Raw genomic sequence first — 13,385 nt, 5'->3', positions numbered from 1 at the left:
ATTATCTTTGGGCAGTCCACTAAACAATCCCCTTAGGTTCTACAATTGTTTCATTATGCTAGTGATATTGAACTTCACTTCAGGGGATAGTATAGGTATAACCATTTCCCCAGTGCCACCAACCTATCTAAATCAACTTCATCTTCATCCTCTAAAGAAAAGTTAGTTATAGGCTATTGGTGTCCTTTACTATGCGCTCGCTGATTTTGGTTAGATGTTGTGACATTTTCAACTCATTGCCAAATTCATAGGTTTAACCAACTGATCATCACCTAGGTCTTTCTTCTCATTAATTTGACAATGACCAAGTACACCCATATTCTGTTGGTTCAATTGTTGAGTGGCTAGTGTAGCCGGTCTTTTCATTTCATGTTATGCTTCCATGTTTCTCCTCAAAGTTCTATATAGTTAAGGATTGAATGGTAGTAGCGGTTCACTAGAACTATAAGTTTGTGGCATGCACAAGTTTTAGCCTACAATACACAAAAACAACAAATAAAAGTAAAATTAGGAAACTAGACTACAAGCCAAATAAATACTATAACTTAATTGATGATCATATTTTCTGGCAACGGTGCCAAAGTTTGATACACCCAAACTACAACTTCATCTAAAGAAGCATAAGCAGTCATCGTCAAATATATAAACCAATAGAGGTTGGGGTTAAATACTATATGGATATAATGTTAATTAAGATGCTTGTGATTTATCTGACTGATAGTCAACAGTTTCCATCATATGGGGGGTTTTATTGTAACTGTTCATAATTAATATTTTAATTGTAGTTGAAAATACAATGTTAATTTCACGGAGGCATTAATCAGTGATGAATTTGAACTAGGGTTGTGTTTTCTATGTTCAATGTCATTTTTACTTATTAGTTGTTGGGTGCAATCTTTATGACTTGTGGGAAATACAATGTTATCATCGGCTAAAGTTTATTAAAGTGATTTTAAGCCTACTTAGATATTTAGTTCCTTAATTTTTTCAACCTCAAAGAACCTTTTTCTTAGTTTTAGTTTATCCTCGAGTTGGTCAATCTCTTTAGAGGATTGACCATTAGACAAATAATTTATGATTATGAATGATCATTGATAATTCACATCCTGTTTTAGTCCCATATTTCAAGTGGATTTACTACCAGAAATTGAGCTTATGGCAACAAAATTTTTTGCGACGGTTCATAAACCATTTCTATAGATCCTCTATAGCAATGGTTTCAACCGTTGCCAAAAAGTATGATTCTAATGCCACAATTTAGTAACACAACCATTGTCACTGATTTATAATCGTCGCAATAGGTGTCCATATAACAACACTTTAACACCCATTTTCATAAAATAATCTATAGCAACACCTACTTTTCAATTGCAATAGTTCATAAATCCCTCTATATTCCCCCCACTGATTTTCATATCCCACAAAAATAAAAAATGGAACCCCTTAAATACCCATAACTCGCGAAAACCAAAAACAGAGCCCTGATTTTCTCTCACTACTTCCGTTGGTGAATATGAAAATTGGTTCCATCCACGAAAATGAATTTCTACGCAAATGATCCACAAAATTGGTGACTTCTTAGCAACATAAAGTTGTTGTGGAAAATGAATAGATGAAGATGTTGTCGTACGTTGTTAAATGGATGAATAATCACTATTTTCAGAATCATAGTAAGCTAAATCTTTGGGAATTCTCTCATGTTTTCGGGTTTCTTTGATATTTCTGAGAAGATTAAGTATGGTTGGAGCATAATTTTGGGAATTGTCTCATATTTTGAGGTTTCTTTGAATTTGTGATATTTGGGGCCCAAATTCTAGGGTTTTTCTTCAATTTGAGATATTTTATTCGAAGAAACAACTTTTAAGGTTAGTATATTTGATTTCTAATAACATTGATGTTGAATATCTATTGTATGAACTATTAAATTGGATTTTCTTGTATCTAGTAATGTTAGACTCAATTTTTGGTTGGGCATTTGATGTTTTTTAATCTTTCTTATCGTTGATGTTCGATTTTCTATTGGATGAGTGTTTGATTTACTGATTTTCTATGAAATTTGTGCTTTTTGAGCATTCATCAAAAGATTGATATTGCCAATCAGATTAGTCTTATCAAACTCATCCCCTGAGTTCCCACTAGTCCTTTTATTTACCTCCTCAACATCCAACCTGTGGAAACTCAAGTGGCCTATACCTTAATATAACAGAAAATTGCATGAACTATTAAGTGTTTCTACTCTACCTGAAAGTTGTTAGTATATTTAATAACTTAGCAAACAATTTCATTTGAGGATTTTACAAGTTATTGTTCCAATATTTCTCTGCAAAAGTGTATTAAAGAATGCTTGGAGGTGTGTTTCTTCTTAACTGTAGCTATTTATTTCCGCCTTATCTTATTTCTTCCCATAATCCCTCTATTAATTTTGGTCTTTTGTGTTGCTAGAGAAGAGATAAGATACATAAATCTTGTCCAAAATTGCATAATAAAAGGCAGTAAACACAGGTATGTCAGAATAAATTTAAATACTTCAAATCTGTAGTCTTGTGTTGACATTATAAAACTGCACCAGGTTGCAGTCTTGAACTGGCATTCCAATAAAGGTTTTCTTTTTTCATTACTCACTACCGCCTGTCAGTTTTCCCACTTGATCTTTTTCCAAAGAAAAGATATTTTGGTTTCAGAATAGGAATGACTCTATCAGCCTCTCCCCGCCGAGCATCCTTGTTTCTCTTATTAGTAGATTTCTTAAACATTTTAATAGCCCTTTTTTTCTGGGGCTTGTCCTTGATGCTCTCTCCTGGAAAAAAATTATTTCAATGTTGTGACATTGACCTTGATCTTTCCATGGAAAGTGATCTAGACCTACATTACTTTTTACTGGGCGTAATGTCATCTACATCTATTAAATCCACTCCCAAAGTAGATAACTTTCTTCCCATTCTTTTTAAAGTGAACTCCTTGTATTTATCAAACTTTCTTGGTATAGTGGGTTGGCTCTCTGCGGTGCTCTTCTTTATTCTATGCTTTTGAATGAGCAAACTTTTATTTTTCCAGATTTTAGCTAATGCTACTTATTCTTTAGGGGTCAGCTCTACACAATCCATCTCAAATTCACCATTTCCTTCTTTATCCTGACGAAGATCTTCTTCTGTCTCTAACTATTTAAGCCTTTGTCAGATATCAGGGTCAACAAAATCATAGACATTGTGCCCATCTAAAATTTTAGGCATTATATCTTCCTTGCATTCTTCAGTTGCTAATAGATAATTCTTCCTCAAGCTCACAAAATAAACACCAACAACTTTATTCTCATTCTCAGGATCTCTCTCAAGTTTTATTTTTTATTTCTTAGTATCTGCCTCAGCCTACTTTTCTCTGGCTTCAAACACTGCCTTTGGAATACATGGTGGCCTCTCTTTCTTATTATGTGGTTTTGGGATAGCAACATGGAAGTTGTTCAAATAGTTATTTAAATCTTTTGAATTTATTTTCACTTCAACACTTTGATTCAGTAACCTCTCACAAGCTATATTTTTCACTGAAATTATGCCATCTTCAGTCAAAGTGCTCATAGTTAAAAACACACCTACTTTATCTGTTGGCTCACCACCTTGACCAATTACTATCTTCATAGCTTTATATTTGATATCTACGACTAAATTCATGCCTTCCTCAGAAATCCCTTCTAATGGCTGCAAGTCAGTTTTGTTGCATACGATCATCAAATGTTTGTTCATAAAAAGTGAATTGATGTTGTGAAAAAAAAGCAATATGGTGTGCAATGCTATAGCCACTAGGGTTGTAATGCTGCACATTTCTATGATATTACAATCCTCAAATGTCCTATCCAAGATCCCTGGAGTGTCAATCACTTGATAGAATAATTTGAACTTAATTAGTCATATTCACTATAAATGTAGACAACAAATTTACACTATGAGTGGTATTTTATTTGTCATTATAGGCCAATTATGAGATAATCATATTATTTGTCATTGCAGGACAATTATAAGATGATAATATTGTATATTGGACTTCATTATAGTCACTAAACAATTTATGATTTTAACTCAGCAGAATTTATTATTGTCTCATTTTGAATTTTGGAATAACATTTGTTTTGTTTATAATGATAGAGTTTTGAATAGTCATGAATCAGGAAAGACATCCAACAAAAAACAAAAAACTTATAAGCTCAAGATATGTTTCTACTGGGTCACTTACAACGTTAAAGAATCACTACAAGGAATCAAAAAAACTATTCAGACTTCATGTTCAAAAGATGAAGTGCAACAATGTCCATCAGAAGGTTCTCAAGTGCAAGAAAAAGTACAGCAAGTGCCATTATATTATACCCCTAATCTTGGGCAAGAACTACTAGAATAGGTGAAGCAAGTGCCACTGAATTCTTCCTCTTTTGTAGTACAAAAATTACAAAAACAAGTGCAACAATTGCTTCTTGGTTCTACCTCATCTGCAACACAAGAAGTACAAAAACAAGTGCTAAAAATATCACTACATTCTACCTCTTCTACAACACAAGCAAATCTAAAAAATGGGCAGTAAGAGTCACTACATTTTGCCCATTCTGCAAAAGAAATAACTCCAAAAAATAGACAAAAACTGTTACTGAATTTAACCTCTTCGGCAACAAAAGTAGTACCCGAAAAAGAGAAAAAAGTGTTACTGGAGGCTACCACTCATGCCACAAATGAACAATCTATAGAGCAAGGAAATAATATGTACATTTCATTCAGATATAAAAATAATATTAATGAATTACTGATTGTATTTATTTCATAATTATTGTAGGTCCTCCGGCTAAAAAGAAAAAAAGAGGCAAAACACAAATGCAAAGGGACATGGGAGGACTAAACGTAAATTGACTGTGTTAAATGAGCCCAACCAACCAATTGGTCCTATTATATTAGTTATACAAGATTTGAGTATCTTTCTTGGAACACTTGCATGGAATTCGACTTTTTTTCCTGTCATTGTTAAGACTTGGAAAAAAGTAAACACAAAAAAGGACATGTGGAAATACACCATGGTTTGAAGTTTCAATTTTTAAATTCTTATTAAAGATATTTTGTATTTTTTATGCTAACAATGTTGAACCAAATTTTAGGAGAAATATGACATTCCTAATGCCGGAAAGAAATGGGCCTTAAAAATAATTCAAGATGCTTGGAGAACGTATAAGTGTCGGCTAATAAGTCGATATTATAAACGTTATCCCAATGACGAGATTTGAGTGCGAAAAATGCCTAATTATGTTCCCGAAGTTGAATTTAAGGTTCCCCTTGATTATTGGAACTCCGAGGAAGCTCAAGTAAGATATAAATGTCACTATAGTTTAATGCTTTTCAGAAAAATTATATTTTTTTCCCACATTTAGAGAGCCATCATCGCAGGTCCTTTTTGGGTAGTAGTTTAACTGATGTTGTTTATATATATGATGATGACATGATATTGAAGAAAACATCTCATACTAATATGGAGAATCAAAAAAAAATTGAGGTATACTCACACCGTTGACAAGAGAAGTTTTGCGTTAAAACGCGAGGTTTGATGTTCTCTCTAATTTTAATTAAATATGAAATCATTATCTTACTCAAAAAGATTATAATGTCAAGTTCCATATAACCAGGAAAATAAAAAATAAGTTGTTGGTGTTGTGTTAAGGAAGGACATCTTTGTGGCCACAAGATCAAGAAAACCAAATCGAATCTACAAGGAATCATATGACGATATAATTTGTAAAATTGTATGACATTTCCTAATTAATTTTTGTTGAGATAATTTCTTTGATTTTAATTATTGACTCAGTTATATTTAATTAAATACTTTCTCTTGTCTTTTATTTATAGGCTGAAATAAAGAAAATACAAACTCAAGCAAACGTCGATGAAGCTGAGTCAGTTGATGTCTTTGCATCAGTTATGGGACCAGAGCATCCAGGTCATGTACAATTATGTAGATGTGGAGTTACCAAAACAACATTGAAAGAGAAATTGAGAGATCTTGCATCCTCTACGAATGATCTGCTGCAACAAAAATAGAGGAAATAGAACAGAGCCTGAAATAAAGAATGCTAGAAGAATTTGAGGAACAAAAGGGTACAATGAAACAACAAATTGCAATTAACATCACCACAAGAATTAAACGCCTTAAACCTGATCTACAACTTACCCCTGACCTACTAGCATTTTGTGCTCATTCGTGTACATCAGGAGAAACTAAAGGTTAATACTTCTTCTTCTCTTACTTTTTCTCCTGTTGCTACTTCTTTACAGCTAAAATTTTGCTTCTGCCATTTGCTTTTTCACAGGCTTCATTCTGATTCTTGCATCTTCTTGCATTTTCTTAATCGAAAAACCATGATATATTGAATATAGGTCATTATAGTATAGACCTAGAAGTGTCAAGATTTGTATTATCTGTATATCAGTTTATTACTGGTAGACACATTACAATATTTATCTCAAATTTCTAGGGTTTATGTTATCTCACAGTAATGTATTATCTATATATCATCGATATATTAATGTTATACACGTTAAAGTATAGACTTGAACTAATATTCTCCTCGTGATTTGTTGAAACTCGAAGTCTCAGTATTTATAATTTGCTCATTGCTTATAGGCCAAAAATCGACTTGGACTCATTTTTCTTTTAGGTTTTTCTCTTCACTTAATTGGTTAGTATCTCACCTTATCATTTCAATTCTATGTATGTTCACCTTAGTCTTGTACGAATACTCAAAACCCTACTGGTCGGTATTTTTATCCTCCTTTTTGTGTCTCATCTTTTGTCTAAATATTACCTTACTGAATGATCATAATCAGTTTCATGGATTATTGAATCTGTGGGAACTTTCTCACCTAATCAAGTATGCATAATTGTCTAAAAACTGGTGCTTAATCCAGTACCCAGATTCATGCCCATAGGACAAATTAGGCCTCAACTCCATTTGACCAACTTGGGAGTTTATTTGACATCTATGTGAAGAAAGATCCACAAATAATTAGTATCCCATCTCTAACATCTATTATGTGTTTGTTTATACTGCGTGTACAAACTTCTAAATCTGTTTGTAATTTTTTCTATCACCTCCAAGTCATTAGCACTTGAATTGCTAGTTGAAAACATGCCTATAGGTTACAATTTTATACAAGTTAAAGTCTATGGATTCTTGAGCCGAGGGTCTATCGGAAACATCCTCTCTACTTTTTCAGAGGTAGTGGTATGGACTGTATATATTTTACCCTTCCCAGACCCCACTTGGTATGTCTTTAGAGATAGTCTGACATAAACAAACTTATAAACAATCTATCTTTTTTACTACGATAAAGTAACTTGTTAATTGATTGGATGACATAAAAAAGATACAACTGTTACAAAAGTAGATGTGCCAACTCCTAGAAAAGATAGTATGAAAGGGTCAGGGAGCTATCCAAACAGCAAAAAAAGGGAACAACCATATTAATGGCTAGTCTAATGTGAGGGAGCTCAAAAAATCTTTAAGAAAGGGTAGACCTATTCACATAGGACTCGATTGACAAATAAAAAGACTAATTAAACGTCTAACCTTTATCAAGTGGGTTGAATTTGAGACACCATCAGTACATTTTTTATTTATTTCAATCCAAAGAAACCAAAATATGCAAGATAGAATCAACCTCCCGGTGTTCCTGATGGGTATATCAGCTTTTCAAAGGTTCCAGCTCTCAGCAACATCTTTGATGTTCTATGGCATCATCCATTTGAGGCTCAAAATAGCAGAAATCATATGCCACATGTCTGCCGCTACCACACATTGCAAGAATAGATGTTTTGATGATTCTGAGCTTTCCTGACATAAGTTGTATCGGTTAAATAACTGGAGAAACATATCCTGAAGAGGTTTCCTTTGTTAGACATGCATTTTTCAGATCCAACCAACTAAAGTACATCACTTCTTGTGGGAGTTTTGACCTTTAAATTAGTTTTTACGGCCAGGAGTCTAAAATTCCATTATGAGCATCTAGCAATTTATATCCCAGGTTTACTGTGTATTCCTTTGCATTAGGAACCCAACTTAATGCATCGTCAACCTTAGTGTTCATGTGGGAACTCTGTGGGTATGTTGTTGTTATTATGGTGACTTGGCCTTTTCTAATTATTTCATGAGAAGAGAAAAAAGGGAAACCAATGATCAGAAGGACCACTGGTAGTTCTTTGACTTTTGTGAAGAACATTATTTATTGAATATATGAAGATAACTAGAATCACATTGTCAAAGATAATTGACATGATTTTTTTGTTGGTGGAGAAAATGAAGCAGCGAATGCCAAGCACATTGAAGATTGTTAAGAAGATATGAGATGGTTTTTGTAACTTCTTTTAGGATATTTTTAATATCGACAACAACACGATGAAAGTTAGTCAATTTTCTACTCTTTTGGATATTAATCACTGTGGTTGCCTTATTATTTTGGATACAATTTTAAAGATGAGCATTGATAATTTTTTTGTGATTCTTATTATAGCTTTTATCATGTATTTGAGTTTATCAGTAATTATTAGTACTGATATATCATTGCAAGGCTACATATTTTTGTAGCAAATTAAACTGTTGCAATAGCAACTTGAACTGTTTCTATAGAAAGTTATTGCAATAACTTTTGTAAACGTTGTGAATTAACTCATTTAAATCATCCCTATAGAGTTTGTATGTGTTAAAAAAATGTAGCATTAATTACAGAACTATTGAAATAGTATACAATTAATAGTAGACTTATTTTAACTGTTGTAATAGATCAAATAACTATTGCATAACACTATGACAACAGCTTGTAAACCATTGTGTTAAATCATTTAAACCATCGCTATACAATTTATATGTGACATAAAAACTCGTAGCATTAATAACAAAATTGTTGCAACAAAGTCTCAAGTTAACTGGTAATACATTTATTTAACAGTTGCAATAGATACAACAACCATTGCATAAAATCATTTGGCAATAATTTATTTCGTTGTAATGGATATCAAATAAGTGTTGTCGTAGAGATTGTTATAAACATTTCTATAGCCTAGATATAGCAAAGATTATTAAAAACGTTAAAAGAACTGTAGCAGTAGAGCTATCGCCACGCGACCTGATGAAACGGTTGCAGAATTGTCACAATACATCTATAGCTACGGCTTACTTGGCTATTGCAACACTTTTCCATGTGTTGCCATAAACCCATTTTTCAGTAGTTAACTTAAGACATGCTTTAATATTTGTAACCAATAGGAATTAGTTAAAACAATAGAATCATCAATGTGAATCCCACAATCATTCAAATATAAATGAAACTAACAAATAAAGAATGACTTCACCATAGCACCCACAACTTGTGGGAGTTTAACTACTCATGAATTTAAGAAAGACTACATAAGATGAATTCATAATTCAAAGTGTTATTCTTACAAAATATGATAGTAAGTTTTGTCTCTTCAAAATATCCATAATATTGTTCAAAAACTCTTGAAAATATTAGAATTCAAGACTTTAACAAAAATACCCAACTTCAAAACTAATGTCTGCGGAAAAGCAGTCAAAAGTAATGAGGAAACCCTAAAAGCTACTATTTATATCTTTAAAACTCAAAATTTAAAACTCAAATAGCAAAGCTATCGCTCAGCAGTTGACGACAAGGTTGATGGCTCATTACTTAGTTGACAGCTCATCAACCAAGTCGTTAACTAAGTTCTTCAACAACTTTATTTTGCTTCTGGCTGATGATAGAGTTGATGACTTTTCACCTAGCGATGACTTATAATATAGGCATCACTTTACTCTTCACACACTGCTTCAAGCTAATGGCTATGCTGAGAACTCATTACTTAGTTGATGACTTATCATATCTAATCACCAAAACCACTTTTTGTTCCTTGTTTTTTGTAAGACTTTGCCTTTTCCTACATAATTAATCAAAATATAATAAAAGACAATAGAAGTTTCTTAAGAACATATAATTATTTTTAGTTAAAAGCTTCAAATATGCTATTGGAAAGTCAACACATTAGTAATATCTTGAAAAGGACACCAATGACGCATGAGGTAGCATGTAATTCGTGGATGCAAATCCACTCTATGGTTCAAGAAATGCCAAAATAATTTAAACAATATGTTGTTGCAACAAAACTTGTCTAGCATCCTATTCATACGACTCAAGAGGAACAACTCATATCCCTACAAATTCCAAAGGACTTTCCATAACAATAGAAAATCCTTGGGTTTACTCATCTCAATATTGGTGATGTACGAACTGCGCTAATATATCACAGAAGAAAAAGCAGCCAATAGTGGCACATTTTTCCTTTCTTTATATAAAATACAACAAGTACTAACATATGAATTTGGGCATGTCAGATATTATCCTGGATGATGGTACATTTCCCAACTTCATTATGCCCCTATCTAATCTATATCAAATGAAGGTTTTAAGGATCTAGGTTCAAATCATTGGAGCTTCATAGGCTAGACATTCCATCCAGGCAAATCTTCACTTCTAAATAACCTAGAGAGTTCAAAACTATGCTATGAACCTATCCCCTTCAAATGGCAAAAAATTTTTGTTCCTAAACATAGATACAACCGATGAAACCATAGTGTGCACCAAGATCCTAAGAAACATATCTAGGGATGGACTACTCAGCATTATTCCAGCCTTATGGGTTAAAAATATGAGAAGTTTAGAGACTATCTTCAACCTCTCCAGTCTACTATAGATTCTAACCACTTCTATCTAAAAATGCAACATAGAACAACCTTTTACATCCCTATGTACAAACCAAGTGATGACCTTTCGAATCTAAAGAACTTGAGAACCATCTTTTGGCTACTTGATGGCTTCATGAAAGAACATGATTGGATAAAACACTTCAATCATGAGGATAAGGATATAAATAAGGCTAGAAATCAAGTATAAGCAAAACTCGACCAAGGTAACAATCTAAAAAAGTATCTAGGAGTACAACTATTCCGAAAGGAACTTAATGCTAAGTGTACTAGCTAAAAAAGTAGGGGGACCCCCGTGGGGTCTGATTAATCAAACCTAGGATAGAACCCAGGCGAGTCTAGTATCATTTATCCCATTCCCACCTTCAGGTAATAACACCACAAATCCTAGCCCTAAAGGATGACAACACACTATATTATTAGAGAACTAACCCAAAATCTACCAAAATGGGGCCCTAAACAGCTACATAAGGCATAAAATATATCAAAACAATGCCCAGATTAAAACTATCTACCCAAAACTAGAAAAATAGTACAAAATATTATAAGTAAGCTCAATCAAAAAGTAGAATAAATCTATCCTAACTGAAATCCAAATGCTAAACTCGCAAACACCGCACCGAAGCCTGACCTCATTGAGAACACTCCAAATAGTACTCCATTAGAACCATAACTTAAATAACTTCACATAGATAATTGATTTTACCGCAAAACTCTCTTCGACACATTAAAGAAACACACACACACACATATATATATCATGCCATGGCTTGTGAGAAGAAGAATTAACTTAGTGAATTGGTGAAGGTAATATGCTGCCATAGTAAGGAATTCAACATATGGTATTTTTCCTAATTTAATCAGCATGAGATTAGGAAGAACTCTTATGACCACTAAAAGATGATTTGAATATAAAGGAAAAAAATATTTGAGTAATAATTAGATATTATGGAAACTTTCAAGTGTAATTAAGGAGAATTAAGTTAAATATTGCTTCTAGTAGCGGTAAGATAGTGATTCAACATCTGGGGCAAAGACTATATTAATTGACCTCTTTTCTCATTACATGCAGCCACCACCATATAACAGGCCTTTATTACTCTTTCCTCCATTTCATGTGTAAGTGAGGTAGAAATATCACATTAATTCTTATTTTATTATATATATATTTGGGTATTGTGTAGGTTTGTAATAATATAAATATAATTTTTTCAATATATCATAATTAATTAAAAAAATTAATAAAGCCTCCAGCAAATATTAAAAAAATAAAAACAACTAGACTCACTATTTTTTTTAAAAATATTAATACATCATAAAACTAGCATAAGATTATATAAATATGTCATAGCCAAAGAATTTTCACAAAAAACAATTTAGAAAAGGTAATAAATTATATCTTTTACCAATTACAAATTTTATTTTAAATATTCCATAATACATTTAGAATTACAAACATTCTCAAATGAACTTCCAGTCTCAGCAAATTATAAATAAATTTAAGAAAATATAAGAAGTCTTTAAACACCGAAAGAGACAAAAATATTGAAAATAACCTAGTGTGTCATTACAAAATACTATAAAGTACATATTTTATGTACTCATCTTTGCCTTTATTCACCTTAATTGTGTTGGTTTTAAGCCAGGCCTAAGTGTTATATTATCCTTACGTTCGAGTTAATATACATTAAAGTTTTGACGTACCTAACCTTGCACTCATGGTTCCATATCTTGGGGATATGTAATAACCCCAAGGATGATATTTTTGGGTAAATCTTGACCATTTTACCCCTCTCTATAGTTTCATTATGTTATATATTATTTGTAGGAAAGAGTGGCACAATATTTGAGGTGGTCTATTATGTATTATATGAATTTATTTAGAAGGTTTTGAAGCTGGTATGGTTAAATTTGGTCAATATTTGGCAATATTAAATGCAAGTTTTGGGAGTTTTATTGGTGATTTTGTATGGGAATTTCATTAGTTTTATTAGCTTTGGAGTGTCATTTTTGTGTTAGTATGAACTTTAGTTCTGGTTCGGAGGAACTTGAAAGAATTTTGAGTAGCTAGTTGAAAAGTAAGAAGTTTAAGAAGTAGGGATGACTTTGGCTAATATTCATCATAATAACTTTTGTTCAAATATTTGATGGTTTCATTGAGTCTTAACTGTCATTTTTATCCTAGTAGAATTATTGGTTTATGATCATGAGGTTCCAATCAAATTTTGAGGATTTGAATATACATATTTGAGTGATTTTAGTCTTTTGGTTTAGGAGTTATTTGAGTGAATTTGGTTTGCTGGTTTAGCTCCTTAATTATTGATATGTTTTGAGGTGAGCCTTAGTTATTCCTTGCTATTGAATTGTTTGGACTTTTCTGCATGCAAGATCATATCTACTATTCTTTATTTGGATATAGTATTTGTGTAAGCTTAGTTGGCCTATGATTCCTACTAAGTACTAGTTGTTGTACTTACCCCTAGTTTTCTATATCCTTCTGATGTAGATGCTTGTACGAGTTTCAAGTTAGACCCTTGATTCATGTGGAGTTGCTAACTAGAAGGTTTGGGGAACTCCTATGTTTTGAGATTGTTCTAATTCCCTCTATCTT

At 32.4% G+C, this 13,385-nt stretch overlaps 1 pseudogene; it reads right to left on the bottom strand.

Moving 5' to 3' along the window:
* Window positions 1-2,621: 2,621 nt before the first annotated feature.
* Window positions 2,622-4,345, bottom strand: LOC107865364 (annotated as a pseudogene).
* Window positions 4,346-13,385: the final 9,040 nt, after the last annotated feature.

This window comes from Capsicum annuum, chromosome 3, assembly GCF_002878395.1.
Source record: "Capsicum annuum cultivar UCD-10X-F1 chromosome 3, UCD10Xv1.1, whole genome shotgun sequence".
NCBI classification, from domain to species: domain Eukaryota; kingdom Viridiplantae; phylum Streptophyta; class Magnoliopsida; order Solanales; family Solanaceae; genus Capsicum; species Capsicum annuum.
The sequence above is the reverse complement of the archived record's forward strand: the minus strand, read 5'-3'. Positions and strand labels throughout refer to the sequence as shown.